Here is a 15,558-nt window from a genome sequence, read left to right on the forward strand (position 1 = left end):
CAAAAGGCACCGCTGGAGCTTACAACACAGCCCAGGGCACCAGCTGAGAGAAGCTCACAGCCAGCAGAGACACCCACCTCTCCCGCATCGCTTCCAGAACCGGCAACCCCAAGTCTACGACCCAGCGGGAAGCTGCTGTCTCCAGCATCAAGGGAGCGGTTCCAGGCAGAGCAGGAAGCTGATGAGCGCCTCAAAGGAACTTGGATGGCAGCCTGGAGCGAGCTCCCACCTCCCAGCTCTTCTAACAGGTCCAGGTCTGTGTTAGAAAGAGACTTTTAGTCAGAGAGACTCTTTCTGATGGGCACAAGGCGGCCTGGTGTTCTCCAAGACAGTTGCTAGTTCCAGCTAAGTGGGAAAAGCTCTTCAGCTGAGCCCAGGATCACCCTAATGGCCATGCTGGGGTAAACAGAACCAAAGACCAGTTGGGAAAAACATCCCACTGGGAGGGGATGGGCAAGAACGTGTCCCTCCAAGATCCTTACGGGTTCAGGGACTAGCTTATGGGCAGGGACCATGGAACTTGTTTGGGAAGCTCACAGGGAGAACCACTTGGTTGCCACCCCTTCCCACCACCAGATAAACGGTCTGGTGGAGAGATGCCAGGCAACCTTGGGAGACCTGACATGCAAATTCGTAAACAAACCCTCGAACTGTTGGGACCTGGTGTTGCAGCCCTTCTTGTTTGCCTACAGCTGTACCCCACCCCTGGCTGGGATTCTCTCCCTTTGAACTTGTGTCTGGCCATATGGCTAAGGGGCCATTGCAAGTAGTGAAGCAGTAATGGGATGGGGCTATCCTCCCCCAGGGACTAACATGGTGGATTTTGTAGGCCACTTGTAAAACACCATCCTAGACTCTTTATCTTTTTGTTTTACAATCACCTTTCTTGAAGGCGATGATTTGATTCTTGTGCCCTTGAAGGAAAGAAGAGGTCTGGGTGTGTGTATGCATGCCTGAGACTGAGGCTGTGTCTAGAAAAAGGCTACTTTTTTCGAAAAAACTGCACCTGCGTCTAGACTACAGCCGCGTTCTTTCGAAATTAAATCGAAAGAACGCGGCTTTTCTTTTGACGGCAGAAAACCTCATTTCACGAGGAAGAATGCTCTTTCGAAAAAAAAGTGCAGGACAATGTAGCACTTTAAAGACTAACAAGATGGTTTATTAGATGATGAGCTTTCGTGGGCCAGACCCACTTCCTCAGATCAAATAGTGGAAGAAAATAGTCACAACCATATAGTCACACCCCAGACTAACACGGCTACATTTCTATCACTTTCGAAAAAAGGCGTTCTTGAATGCAAACAGGGCTTTTTCGAAAGAGAGCATCCAGACTGCCTGGGTACTCTTTCGAAAAAGCGGCTTGCTTTTTCGAAAGTACTGCTTGCAGTCTAGACGCTCTTTTTCGAAAGAAACTTTTTCTAATGTATCTTTCGAAAAAGCCTCTTTCAAAAGAGGCTTGCAGTCTAGACGTAGCCAGAGAGATCAGCTTTTTTTTTTTTTTTAACAGCTCTCTTTTGGTAAAGGAGCTTGCGGGTGCCCCACTGGATGAAATCCAAGGCTTTCTTCCTGGGTTCAAGAAGAAAGGGGTTTTCTTTTGCTTCACTTAGTGGTGGTAGCTACCTGTGCCCTAAAATCCATGAATCTGTGACTCTGGGGAGTTTTTGTAAGCAAAGCCTATAGAGGCTGGGTATTTAAGGTCTCTTGTGGGTCCTCATGATCTGCGCTGGGAGTGCTAGCGTGGGAAACAGCCCTGACAAAGCTATTTCGACTTCAGCTACGCAATTGACGTAGCTGAAGTTGTGTATCTTAATTTGACCTTATCCAGTAGCATAGATGGGGGTTAATATTGGACAGCGAGGGCTGTCTGTATGCATGGCCAATCCAAGATCCCAGACCAGCCTGCCTTTAGTGTAAACAGGGCTTTTCTACAAGGTTGACTACACATCCCTTTCTTCCTGCAATGCTAGGCTGTTCCTAAAGCAACCTAATTACATGCTGATTGATTGACTGATATTTTTCTTGGTTGCCTATCTGCTTCCTCAATTTGGCCGTCCTCTTGTACTCTATTTTATGAAAGTACCTGAGATTTTGGATGGGACTGGACAAAGCTGGGCAGATTAATGTAAGGAGCACATCCCGGGTTGAACACTCTAGTTAACGATCTCCAATTGATGTCACGAGTTTTTATGCAGTTGCCTCTTTCTCATGATAGCGGTTTTCGGTATCTAAAAAGATGTCACAAGGAGGAGGGGGAAATTGTTCTCCCTGGCCTCTGAGGATAGGACAAGAAGCAATGGGCTTAAACTGCAGCCAGGGAGGTTTAGGTTGGACATTAGGAAAAATTTCCTGCCTGTCAGGGTGGTTAAACACTGGAATAAATTACCTAGGGAAGTTGTAGAATCTCCATCACTGGAGGTATTTAAGAGCAGGCTAGACAGACATCTATCAGGGATGATCTAGACCATGCTAATCCGGGCATGAATGCAGGGGACTGGACTTGATGACCTCTTGAGGTCCCTTCCAGTTCTAGTATTCCATGATTCCTTCTTTTTCAACAGAGCTCCCTCCCTTAATGTAAGATTGAACTAGGGGTCACCAAATGAAATTAATAGGCAGCAGGTTTAAAACAAACAAAAGGAAGTATTTCTTCATACAGTGCACAACCTGTGGAACTCCTTGCCAGAGGATGCTGTGGAGGCCAGGAGTTTAAGAGGGTTAAAAAAAGAAGTAGATACATTCATGGAGGACAGGTCCATCAATACTTACTAGACAGGATGGGCAGGGGTGGTGTCTTCAGCCTCTGTTTGTCAGAAGCTGGGAAAGGGCAACAGGGGAGGGATCGGTTGATGATTCCCTGTTCTGTTCACTCCCTCTGGGGCCCTTGGCATTGGAACACCGGGCACTGGACTGGATGGACCTTTGGTCTGACCCAGTGTGGCCGTTCTTATGTTCTTGATTTCAGTGCGGGAGTTTTTGCTCATGACTCAGTGGTACAAGGCAGCGCTATGATCCTGAGGGGTTGTGACTTTATTCCAGCCTCCAGCACTTAAATCACAACACTCAGACTTCCACCCAAGGGACGGGTCTGTCTGAACCCAGCCATGTCCCTCCGCTCATGAGTGACAGAACATAAAGAGGGAGTCAATGAAACACCAGCCCAATGACAGAGGTTCCTCTAGCCTAATTTCTAGGGTGTTTAGCAAGGATCTTTCTAAGAGGCCAGCACCACACCTATCGTAATGCCGCCTACCTTTCGGTGGGAAACCAGCCGCCTGGGAAATCCTATTCCCATGTGCTGTGCCTCTCGTTATGGCTACTCTGTAAAGAAAAGCCAGAAAAAGATACAATTTGCGATTTGCATATCTTTTTCCGACTTTCTTTTGAAAGAGGCTTTTACAAAATTTGGCGCATCTACACCTGGTCAATTTTCAGAAAAACCTCCTCTTTCGACATGGTCCATCTTCCTTGTAAAAGGAGGTTTACAGGGATGGTGAAAGAGCACATCTGCTTTTCCAAAAAAAAATGTTCCAGGAAAGCCGACGCATTCCTTTTCCATAGCTTTTCCAGGATGAGCTGCAGTCTGGACGTAGCCTCGGTCTCTCTGTCCCCTTGAGCCATGCAGACATACAAGAGATAACTAACTTGGCAGTGGGAGAGAATGGGTGGGGGGGACTCTGACAATGAGCATAGGACGGGATGCGGGGGGGGGGGGGGGGGCGATACTGTCAATTACCAGTTTCTTTGCAAACTTATGGAAACTGTCGAATACCTCTCCAAAGACTCGCCCCTTTCCCACGTTTCCGAGTGGAGACTGGCACCCCTGAACGCCGAAGGGAAATCCACGGCACCTCCCGCCACAGGGGCCTTCCTCCTTCCTCCCCCTCTTTTGGAAAGAGTCGGGGGCCTCTTTCCCCCATTTCGTTGCTCAATCCCAGTCTTCCTGCTCCTAAGCACGGAAGGAAATTGGCTTCTCAGATTCCTAGACTAAGTCACCATGAACCAGCAAGCTGGGATGGAGGGGGGGGGGGGGGGAAACAGAAATTTCTTCCCCCCTCCTCCGCCAGGGCTTCTCTCTGCACCGCTGTTTAAGGCTATTGCACCTCTGGGCGGTACCCTCGTCCAGCTCCGCTCTGCCCCTAGTGGCCACCGGCAGCGTTGCACTCGCTTGACTACGCTGGCCGCAAAGCGTTTTCGCGTCCCGGTCTCTGTGGCGCAATCGGTTAGCGCGTTCGGCTGTTAACCGAAAGGTTGGTGGTTCGAGCCCACCCAGGGACGGGTGACTAGTTGCTTATTTTAGTCTCGCCCCTTTGGGGATGATTTTATTTGCCTGGCACTGAAAGGTCGGGGCAGTTTGCATCACCGCATCCGCCTTGCAACCAGGCAGCACTGCCAAGCAGAAAGTGCAGGGGTGGCCTAGAATTAGAGTCCCTTGTAGGGGGCAGACGGTCACAGCCATCCAGGTAGGGATTTTCAAGCTAACTCCTGTTGAAACCAATGGGAGGTAAGGGACCTGAGCCCCAAAAGCTATAAGGAGGAAGAAGAATGAAAGTGCAGTTCTCAGAGAGGGGTGAGAAAGGGCTCTGTGGGAGTGTTTCCCTGTCTTTGGGGGATTACAGATAGTTTTCTTTTAGCTACCACCATCCCCCCAGGAAAGGAGGGGAGCTGGGGAGTTCCAGCTGACTGTTCAGTATTAATACCACTTCAAGTGCCTAAGGATATCAATGCACCACGTGAGTGCCACCTCTTTCCCAGAGAAGGGAAGAAAAATCCATGGCAGAGATTAGCCTGGCTGTTCACTGCATTCAACAGCCCTGAAATGTATGATCAAACCCACCTAGGACATAACACAATTATCGGTGTGGATGTGGGACAGGGTACTTCACCAAAAAAAAAAAAAAATCGGACTGAAGTTGTTTTCAGGCCTACCAGTGAGGAAAGGGCAGGGCCAAATAGGAGAAAGGGGTTAAGGCCCAGATATTTAAGCTCTTAACTTTAGAGCCCTGCAGGATACAAAATTGGTATCCACATCCACCACTGCAAAAATGATTTGTGGAGAGCCACAGCTATATCCACAGATATAAAGCAAATATCCACAAGTTTGCAGGGGTTTAGATACAAAATTGGTATCCAAATCAGAAGGAATGAGTCACAGATCCACATCTGCAGATGCATCTACAGCGATGAAGCTGATATCCATGAATTTTCAGAGCTCTACTTGGCTTTGACCCCAATGGGAGTGAAGAGCCTACATACCTTTTTGGAGGTAGGTCTGAATTTCAGCGCTCAGGCAGTCAAGGACCCATTTTCCAAAGTGCTCATATCCCACTTATAGCCAATCCAGTCAGCATTTCCACCTGCGGTTTTCTGTAATGTCACTGGGAGTACAGCTGTGATTCAAGTTGAGCAGGTGTGCTGGATTGGGCTGGGGAAGGCCTTCAGCAATCACTAGGATCATACACGTGGGTAATGCTACACACATGCTAAAGTGTTTTCAGGCTTGGGAGCAGAGCTCTTTGGAAAGCCGACTCTGGCTGTAGGTGTTGAGTGCTTGGAAGTCTGGCCTGAAGAGACCACTTAGCCTGTAATACACACATGGGCTACCTCTAGACTGGCATGATTTTCCAGAAATGCTTTTAATGGAAAAGTTTTCTGTTAAAAGCATTTTCAGAACAGAGTGTCTAGATTGGCACTGACGCTTTTCCCCAAAAGCACTTTTTGCAGAAAAGCGTCCGTGCCAATCTAGACGCGCTTTTCCGCAAAAAAGCCCTGATTGCCATTTTCATGATTGGGGCTTTTTTGCAGAAGACAAAGCTGATCTGTCTACACTGGCCCTTTTGTGCAAAACTTTTGCACAAAAGGACTTTTGCCCGAACAGGAGCAGCATAGTATTTCCACAAAAGCACTGATTTCTTACAGTAGGAAGTCAGTGCTTTTGCGGAAATTCAAGCGGCCAGTGTAGACAGCTGGCAAGTTTTTCCAGAAAAGCGGCTGATTTTCCAGAAAAACTGGCCAGTCTAGACACAGCCATGTGGTTTCCCCCAAAGTAAGCATCCCCATCTGCAAATGGAAGAAAAGATGAGTGGCAGGATATTTAAAAAATTGATCAGAGACTTGAAAGCATTAACTATTTTTAATAAAAGAAAAAGGAACAGAAGGTATGGGACTTCCAATATCCAATTCCAGTGTCTTGTTTGGAAAACATCTCTCTCTTAAGCATATTGAACACAAACCACTCTCTGCTCAGACTGATTTGTTTTTACTGTTAGGGAAAGATTAATGTACTAATGCAGAGCCTGACGTACAGACATGTCCTTGCAGGGGGAAATTCTGTTGTTTTTGGCATAAGGAAGAGATAAAGCTACTAAGGAGACATAATTAATTCTAGTGTAGGAATTAATAAGTGAAATTCTGTTATCCAAGAGGTCAGACTCCATTATCAGAATCATCCCTGCTTTAGGATCTATGAAACACTGTTTACGAGGAAAGCAATTCCCTAGCAAAAGAATCACCAGTTCTGTTTATTTCTTCAGTTTACAGCATGGACTATTTTCCTAGAGAGGGGTCCAGCAATATGCAAAAGGCAGGAACAATGGGCTGGCTTTGCAAAATATTTCCATCTAGCTGCTTCTGGGTTGGATATTTTTCTTCCCCTCAGTGAACTGCATTAAAGTCTGAGGTTTCCTCCCAGATACACTGTGGCCTTGAGATTACCTTTAAAGTGGAAACAAAAAACAGGACTCTGTAGCACTTTATAGACTAACAAGATGGTTTAATAAGTGATGAGCTATCGTGGGCCAGACCCACTTCCTCAGATCATCCTTTTGATCTGAGGAAGTGGGTCTGGCCCACGAAAGCTCATCACCTATTAAACCATCTTGTTAGTCTTTAAAGTGCTACATAGTCCTGTATTTTGTTTCAGCTACACCAGACTAACACGGCTACGTTTCTATCACTCCTTTAAAGTGGGAAACTCTTTACATACCCCCCTTGAAAAGAAAAGATCTGGGTGGGCCTGCCCCTTTAAGAGAGTTGTTCCCCCTTCCTCAGTGTGAACATAAACAGGCCTGCAGTTTTCATTTAAACCAAGCTGCCTAATCTGTTGTGCATTTTGAGGTAGTTTTATACACATGGATCCTTTTCCGTTTGGCACCACATCACTCCTCTATATTAAACATTTAATCCTGTGTGCTACAGAACAGTGAAGAGCTGGAGGGAGGTGGGGTGGGGGGAGAAACCCAATACTCTTTAGAGAAGAAAATTTCTCTTGAACTTGTGCCTTAAAAGAAATCCGGCAACTTCGTTTATAAGAATTTATTTATTCCCTCCATGGTCTGTGGCTCGTTGTTTTGAAATGCATGTTCTTCTGCACTCATTTTCTAAAGAGGATTAAAAAAAAAAGACAACTATTTTCCCATAGAAGACGCCTGCAGACCCTCCCATTGAAGGGGATCTTCCCACTCCTTGGTCTTCCTACTCCTGCCAACACATCATCCCTCGCTTAACTTAATGGGGAACATAAGAATGGCAATACCGGGTCAGACCAAAGGTCCATCTAGCCCAGTATCCTGTCTGCCAACAGTAGCCAATACCAGATGCTCCAGAGGGAGGGGACACAACAGGTAATCCACATGTGATCCCTCTTCTGTCATCCATTTCCAGACAAACAGAGGCCAAGGACATCATTCCTACCCATCCTGGCTAAAAGCCATTGATGGACCTAACTTCTATGAATCCATCTAGCTCTTTTTTGAACCCTGTTAAAGTCCTGGTCTTCACACCATCCTCTGGCGAGAAGTTCCACAGGTTGACTGTGCACTGAGTGAAGAAAAAACTTCCTTTTCTTTATTTTAAATTTGCTGCCTATTCTCTGTGTGTGTGTGTGTGTGCGCGCGCGCGCAAGATCTGGGAGCTTTGTGGTGGTTCATTTGAAGGCACATGTAGGGGAGTTTGCAGGGTGAGAACCTAAGACCATTTTGGGAGTGACCACTTACACACACAAATAAAGAGGACAAGGGAAAACTGGAAGAAAAAAGGGCAGGCAGGGGAAATCAAAGCGGGAGAAAGGCCAGCAACAGAGGGGAGTGAGAGGGAAAAGAAGGCAGGAAGAGAAAAGGGGAGGGAAAGAAGGAAAAGCATGAATGTCCTGGTGGAACTACACATCCCTAGGAGCTCACAGAGGTGACCTTGAAATAATCCCCAGCCCCCTGCAGACCCTAGAAGATAGAGGTCTGTTTGGCTAGTACACAGGACTTTATCGGCACAGAGCTTATCAGAATTTCCTCTTTGTCTTCTCCGGTCCTGGTCATCCCTCCCTCCCCGCTCTTTGTCCCCATTGTTCGTCCAGTCTTCTGTCTCGCCTCTTGCCCCCCTTTTCCTGATCTCCAGCACTCACCCTGCCACTCCCTTCCCAGGCAAAACTCCCATGGGGAGGCCCAGCCGGGGAGGGAAGGATTGGGCCCAGCTGCTGGCTATGGTCCACTGCCCTGCACCACTCCCGAAAGCAGCCAGCAAACTCCCTCCCGAGCGCTGTTGTCCCCCTCGCTGCTCTGTGGAGATAAGATACAGAGTGGGAGGGGGGCACCTTGCCATCAGCCCCCTCCCCGGCACAACAAGGAGGAGGCTCCTGCCGGGGGCAGCTCCAAGGCAAAGGGCAGGAGATGAGCAGCAGTGTGGGGAGGAGCAGCTGAAGCGCTGGCACTTGGTAGCCTCTTGGCCAAACCCGTCAGGATCACCTGTCAGAGGCTCCACGATCTACCAGTGGATCCCGATCAACTGGCTGGTGACCACTGGGCTAGACTATTGGTTGTTTTTTAAGGTTTTCCAATTACCGACTAATGTGGCTGCCCCTCTGTTACCTGTTTCTGTTTTCCAGCTTTCATTGGTTCTCCCCTCTCCTCGCTTTCCAATAGACACATGGCTCTGTTTGTGCTCGCGTGGCCACTTTTCATCTCTCTGCTGATGGATCCCTAACGGCTTCATACCTCAGAGTCTCTTAGGTTTCTGGGCTTCTTCCTACCTACTATCACCATACACCCCCTCTGTCTATCCCCCTACACCCCTCCATCAATCTATCTATCCCCCTACACTCCCTCAATCTATCTATCCACCCCATATGCCCCATCTATCTATCTATCTATCTATCTATCTATCTATCTATCTATCTATCTATCCCCATACACCCCTCCCTCAATCTATCTATCCCCATACACCCCCTCCCTCAATCTATCCCCCAGCCCCTACACTCCCTCAATCTATCTATCCACCCCCATATACTCCCTTTATCTATCTACCCACACCCCTTCTATCTATCCCCATACACCTCCTCTGTCTGTCCCCATACACCCCTCCCTCAATCTATCAACCCCCATATGCCCTATCTATCTATCTATCTAATCTATCTATCTATCTATCTATCTATGCCCCTTTGTGACAGTACATTTATGATATCACTACACTGACCATATCCAGACTATTTTTAGCTTGGCACTCTTTTTGTGTGTTTCCCTCCTGTAAATGTATTTTCTACCATCCTCTTTCATCCGAACTTCATGGAGGCTTTGAGACAAACTCAAACCCTTTTCTCATCTGCTTTGTTCAAAAAAACCCACCCAACACCATTGTTGGTTCATTTAACTTCTCTTTCCTCTCCTTTCCCTCCTCCCCGCTAGGAAAGGGCATGCTTGCGTTCAATAGATCCAATCAGATATTGTGCCCTTGTATTTCCGTCCCCTCTCTCCTCAGTTCTGCGTCCAGGCAGAGGGAGCTCGGTGGACATTGGGTGCAATTGATCTTAGTCTCTGATGAGAATTAGAAGCTGAAGCTCGGGTTAATTCCCCTCCCCCCAGCTAGGAGAACGCCTGGCTTCCTTTCATTCATAAAAGACACAGCCCGGAAGCCAATCAGGTTCTTCTCCTGCGCGCCTGCGTGAAGGTTGTTCGCTGCACAGATGCCACTAAAACCTTGAACCTGAGCGCCAGTGGAACGACAGAAATGGAAGCCCTCCGTTTTTGCGCCCGGTGTCTGCAGGGAGGCAAAGGAAGTGGGGGTGACATCAATGGTCTCCCCAGCATGATGCACTCTGCTCCCCGGGAATCTGGAGCATCCATCCCCTAAAACCATTGCTGGACTCTCCTCCATCGGGTCCCCTAGATCAGGCTGCCTCACCGCCGACTGCTCTGAGCCATGTGCACAGATTTCTCAACGAGGACTATCTTGTTTTATTCATTTCACAAGCCATGTGGGTCGGAGTGGGGACCCCAGGAGGTCAAGGAGTAAGAAGTGGGCGCACGCCCCAGCCGCTTTTATCCAAGAGTTTTACCAAAACTGGCTTCTCCTCATACACCTGGCTCGAGCCTCCCCCCAAAATATTGCCCCCAAAGGTCAGATCTGGTCAAACAAGAGACTCTGTTAACTACACAGATTAAACAGCCTTTATAAAATCGCCCAGCAAAACGCTCCCATTTCTCTCGGCTGTTATTTATTTATTTATTTATTGGCAGCCGAGGTGTCTCAAGAGAAGCCAGGTTTGTCGAATGGTGGTAGTTTTGCACCCGTACAAACAAAAACCTTGGGGCTGGAGGGAGGGGCTGTAGTTGTGTGTCTGATTGCCATCATCTTCAGAAGAGTAGCCGAGTTAGTCCGTACCTGGAAAAACTTACAGAACAACGAATGGTCTAGCAGCTCTTTAAAGACGAACAAAACATGGAGATGGGATCGTGAGCTTTCGTGGGTACAACCCACTTCTTCAGATGACGGGAGTGTTGGAAGTCCAGATCCAAGAATAAATAAGGAAATGGAGGAGGGGAGAAAACAAACAAACAAAAAACAACAACTGTGAATTGGATTATTCAAGTTACAGGAGGCTGTTCAGTCTCTTGTGACGTGAGCAATCCAATTCACAATTATTTCTATTTTTTTCTATCTTCCCTCTCTCCCCCTCCTTCCCTTGACATCATCTTGTTCATTGAAGCTGGGTAGGAAACTTCCTCCCCAAGAAGGTGCGTACATCTGCTGGAGATGGAAATGGCGCAAAAACACTCGTGCATTTCAGTGCCCGGAAGATGCCCACACCCGATCGGATTAAGCAGCAGCCTGAAATAGACCCAGGGATGGGGGCAGGCATCAGGGGGGAAGCGTTGAGGACTGACTCCGCGCGGAGAGCGACCTTACGCCGAGCGGGAAGGACAGATCCGCTTCTCCGTGGGGTCCAATTCAGCCACCCGGAGAGCTCCGCGCTCTGGCTCCGATCCAGCCTTCGAGGAGCTTCAATTGTGCTTTGCTGGAAGGGGGCATGTGTGTATCCAGAGCCGGTCCCCCGCCCCTATCATTTCACAGCATGGGCTATTTATAGTGCAATACCTGCACCGCTCATCAACCATTGCACCGGTGGGTTTTTTCTTTTCTCTGCTGTTTCCCCAGCCTGACCCGGTGAGGATCCTGCAACGGAAAGTGAAGGTCCCTTTCCCCCTCCCCGGGTGGCCTGTTGGGGGTTGCATGGTTGCCTTCCTTCCTCCCTGACGGCCCGAGGCGATGCCTTAGTTTCCCTCCACCCCCGTTCAGGATCTGACTTTATTGCAGCTTCGTGCCCGCGAGCTGATCCATAAATCTCTCCTTTCAGCGGCGGGGGTGGGGGGGGGGGGGGGGGGGGGGAGCAGACAGACCCCACCATATGTCATCTGGGCAGGGAAAACCTCGCTGCCAACATCCATCCCCCTGCTCCAGCCAATACGCAAAACGCCTTAGTAACAGCCAACCCCTAATCCATCCAGTGCGGGGAAAGCTGCTGCCTCCTAGTGGTGGAAAGACGGAATATCCCAGCCTTCCAGGGGAATATTGGCTGGGGAAGGTCCCCAGGAAACCAATCCAAACGAAGAAAAATATGTTTCTGTGTCATGGAAATAATAACTGGCCCTAGCAAGGCACCTGTATTTACCCAGATACTTTTCTCCATTGATACTGCATGTTTATTTTAGTAGCTAGTTGAATGTTTCTGTACAACCTACTGGAGCCCTCTAGCTGCTGATCCTTGGCTGTAAAGGGTTGGGTGCTGCTTAGCTGTCTCCCTTCTCAGTTATCACAATATAATTCTTTGGGTTCTGGCCTTTCATCTCAGCAGACTATGTGAAATCTCTTTCAGATGTTTCTGGATTCTTTGGGCAACCTCCAAGTACACAACCCTCAGACACAAGAAGACTTGACCTTGCATCCTGAGAATCATACCGCAATACACCAGGCAATCAGCCACCCAACACACAATGCACAAATCACACAGCCACGCCCTCTGAAACAATGTGCAGGTAGCCAGCTGTGAAGCCAGCTACACTGCATCATGCTAGGGATGTAAATGACAAATTGACTAGTCGCTTCCCCCCTCCCTTGCTGCCTCTATCAGAAAGAGGCAACGGGGGGAGGGGAGAGGGGAGAAGCAGAGGGGGTGCTCCAAAGTGGCAGCGCCACATAGAGCCCCGGGGTCTGTTGCTTTGAAATGCCATGTGCAGCCCCCAGCTGGGGCCACAAGCTGCATGCGGCGTTTCAAAGTGGCAGCACTGCATGGATCCCGGGGTCAGCTGGGGACTGACGCTGGGCTCCACGTGGAGCTGCCACTTTGAAACGCCGCAGGGAGCACAAAACCAGCAGGGGACTGCTTGAGTCCCCTGCTGGCCCCGTGCTCCTTGAGGAGCTTTTGCCTTTTAAGTGTAGCAACAGCCCTGGTTTTCCAGAAAAGCATCCTGCCAATCTAGACGCGCTTTTCCGAAAATGCTTTTAACGGAAAACTTTTCCGTTAAAAGCATTTCCGGAAAATCATGCCAGTGTAGATTTAGCCGTAGTGTTTTTTCTCCAAACCCCAGCTCCTGGAGCAGAGTGAGTTATGTGAGGACCTGAGCTTTTTATCTGAAAACAAAGTAAATCTCTGGCTTTACAGGTGCAGAGAAAAGCCTGAAAATGTGACGCAAATGCACCTCAAAAGCTAAGAAACTTGGAGGCTACGTAAAGGGACCCTGCATTTATAATGTGAAATATTTCATGATTGTTAAGTCCATCTTTTTTGGGGGGTGGAGTGGACTGCCTTATGATTTTTGAGCACTAGCGGTTGGCCTGCCTTTGCATTGCCCAGTCTGATGTGCAAGGAGCCAGCTAGATGTGGAGTTCCATACGCATGCTCCCAGCTGTGCACTGTTCAGTGATCGGGGGGAGGGGGGGGAGGCTGACTGAAGACAGAGGCTTCAGCAGTGTTACTGAGCATGCTCAGTACAAGCCAAGCACCAGATGTGGAGGGAGGGGGACCAACCCCTTTTGCCTCCCCCCCCCACACACATCATCTCTATTCAGGAGCAACTAAGGCACTGGAAAATTCAACGTTTTTGGCAGACAATTTAGCAGTTAGCTGACAAGAGCACTGTATCTAATTCCTATATAAAACAAATAAAATTAAATACATATTAGTTCCACTCAGCTCTAACACTATCATAGGCTGACATCTTGTGGCAAGTCTCTTATGGGACACTGGTTTAGCCTTAAAATGTTAATGTCTATTCTTACTTTGTTACTAACTCTGTGGGGAGAGAGAGACCTCATCTGGACTCTTGGGCTCTATCTCAGCTCTGGAAGGGGAGTGGGGTCTAGTGGGTACAGCAGGGGGGCAGATATATTTCAGCTCTATATAAGCACATTGGAATGGCCATAATGGGTCAGACCAAAGGTTCTTCTAGGCCAGTATCCTGTCGTCCAACAGGGGCCAATGCCAGGTGTTTCAGAAGGAATAAACAGAAGCGGCATCATCATGATGCCTGTCGCCCATTCGCACCTTCTTGCATAAAGAAGCTAGGGACTCCATCGCTGCCCATTCTGACTCCCATTGACGGACCTATCCTCCTTTAACTTATTTTGTTTTTATTGGAACCCTGTTATGGTTTGGGCTTTTCCACCATCTCCTGGCACAGAGTTCCACAAGTTGATTGTGAAAAAATAATTTAATTGGGTCAGCTTCTTGTGCCATGTTAGTGAAAGATGAAATAACATTTCCTTATTCTATTTTTCCACAACATTCATGATTTTCTAGACGAGATTTCTAGATTTCTTTTCTAAGTTGAAAAGTCCCAGTCTTGTTAATCTCTCCTCATATGGAAGCTGTTTCTTACCCCAATCATTTCTGTTGCCCTTTCTGTACCTTTTCCAAACACAGTACAGTAAAACTCCAATAGTCCAGCATCCAATAGTCCGGCGCTCCTGATAGTCCAGCATCAAAATGGCAGGAGCCTAGTGAGTGAGCTTCGGCAAAAAATGAGTTACAAGGTAACAGTGGCAGCAGCTGAACTGAGCAAAAAGGGTAAAAAATGCTTAAAAAAACTAAAACATTACAGTATTCTGTATACAGTATGTACAATAAAAAGGGGTTAGAACACTTTATATACAGTATATAATGTATACAGTATATATATAACCATCTTATAGTACCTCCTGATAGCCTGGCATATTTGATAATCCGGCACCACCTAGGTCTCATAGGTTCCGGATTATCGGAAGTCTACTGTATATCTTTTTTTAGATGGGATGTCCAGATCTGCATACAGTATTCAAGGTGTGGGCATACAATGATTTTAAGTAGAGGCAATATGATATTTTGTCTTACCAGGGGTCTGCACCCTGCTCACCAACCTGCCTTTCTCTGGCTGCTGTTGTGGCCAGAGAGCCTAATGACATCATTCTGTTGCGCAGCAGGAAAATTTTTTTACAGAAAGATTATCTATTCCTTTCCTAACGATTCCCAATATTCTGTCAGCTTTTTAGTTTTTAGACGCCATTGCACATTGAACAGGGAATTGTCCATAATTCCAAGATCTCTTCCTTGAATGGTAAGTTAACTATAATTAGGATTATATTTTTCCATATGCATTACTTTGCATTTATCAACACTGAATTCCATCTGCCTTTGTGTTGCCCAATCACTCATTTTTGTGAAATCCCTTTGTAACTCTTTGCAGTCAATTTTGGATTAGCCCCTCTTCATCCCTTTTTCAAGAAAATTGATTTAGTTTGGGCTGGTCCTGCATTGTACAGGGGGCTGAACTCGATGACCTTCTGAGGTCTCTTCTAGCCCTATGATTCTAATATTTATTAATTTAACAGTTTTGGTCCAAACGCCAATCCCAGCAACACAACACTCCTTGCTACTCTCTCCCCCACTTTTATTTTAAGTAGAGTACCACCAATGTTTTTATGCTGATCTAAAGATCCTTCAATTACTAGAATGTCCAGCCTTTTGCTATTCTTAATCACCCTGCCTCCCTCTTTTTATAACAAACTCCCTGCCCCAAAGCCGCAGCTCAAACTCTGTTGCATTTAAGAGCTGCCTCTGGAGTCAGGAAATGGGCTTTAAGCAGACCTAAATTATGAAATGCAGGGGTTCCAATTTGTAGGGGGGCTACTGCCCCCAAAAAACCCATCAATGGAGCTCTTGCGAGTGCAGCCAGATGTGGAGCTCCACATGCACCCAGCTATGCACCCTTCAGTGCATGCAGCCAGCCAGATGTGCAGCTGCACATCCATGCACTCAGCTTT

At 47.6% G+C, this 15,558-nt stretch overlaps 1 non-coding gene across 1 annotated transcript; it reads left to right on the plus strand.

Annotated features, from left to right (window-relative positions):
* Positions 1-4,201: 4,201 nt before the first annotated feature.
* TRNAN-GUU (transfer RNA asparagine (anticodon GUU)) lies at positions 4,202-4,275 on the plus strand. Its single transcript has one exon. It is a non-coding gene; the product is annotated as a tRNA-Asn (tRNA).
* Positions 4,276-15,558: the final 11,283 nt, after the last annotated feature.

Source organism: Pelodiscus sinensis, chromosome 29 (genome assembly GCF_052426305.1).
Source record: "Pelodiscus sinensis isolate ZL-2025 chromosome 29, ASM5242630v1, whole genome shotgun sequence".
Taxonomy (NCBI): domain Eukaryota; kingdom Metazoa; phylum Chordata; order Testudines; family Trionychidae; genus Pelodiscus; species Pelodiscus sinensis.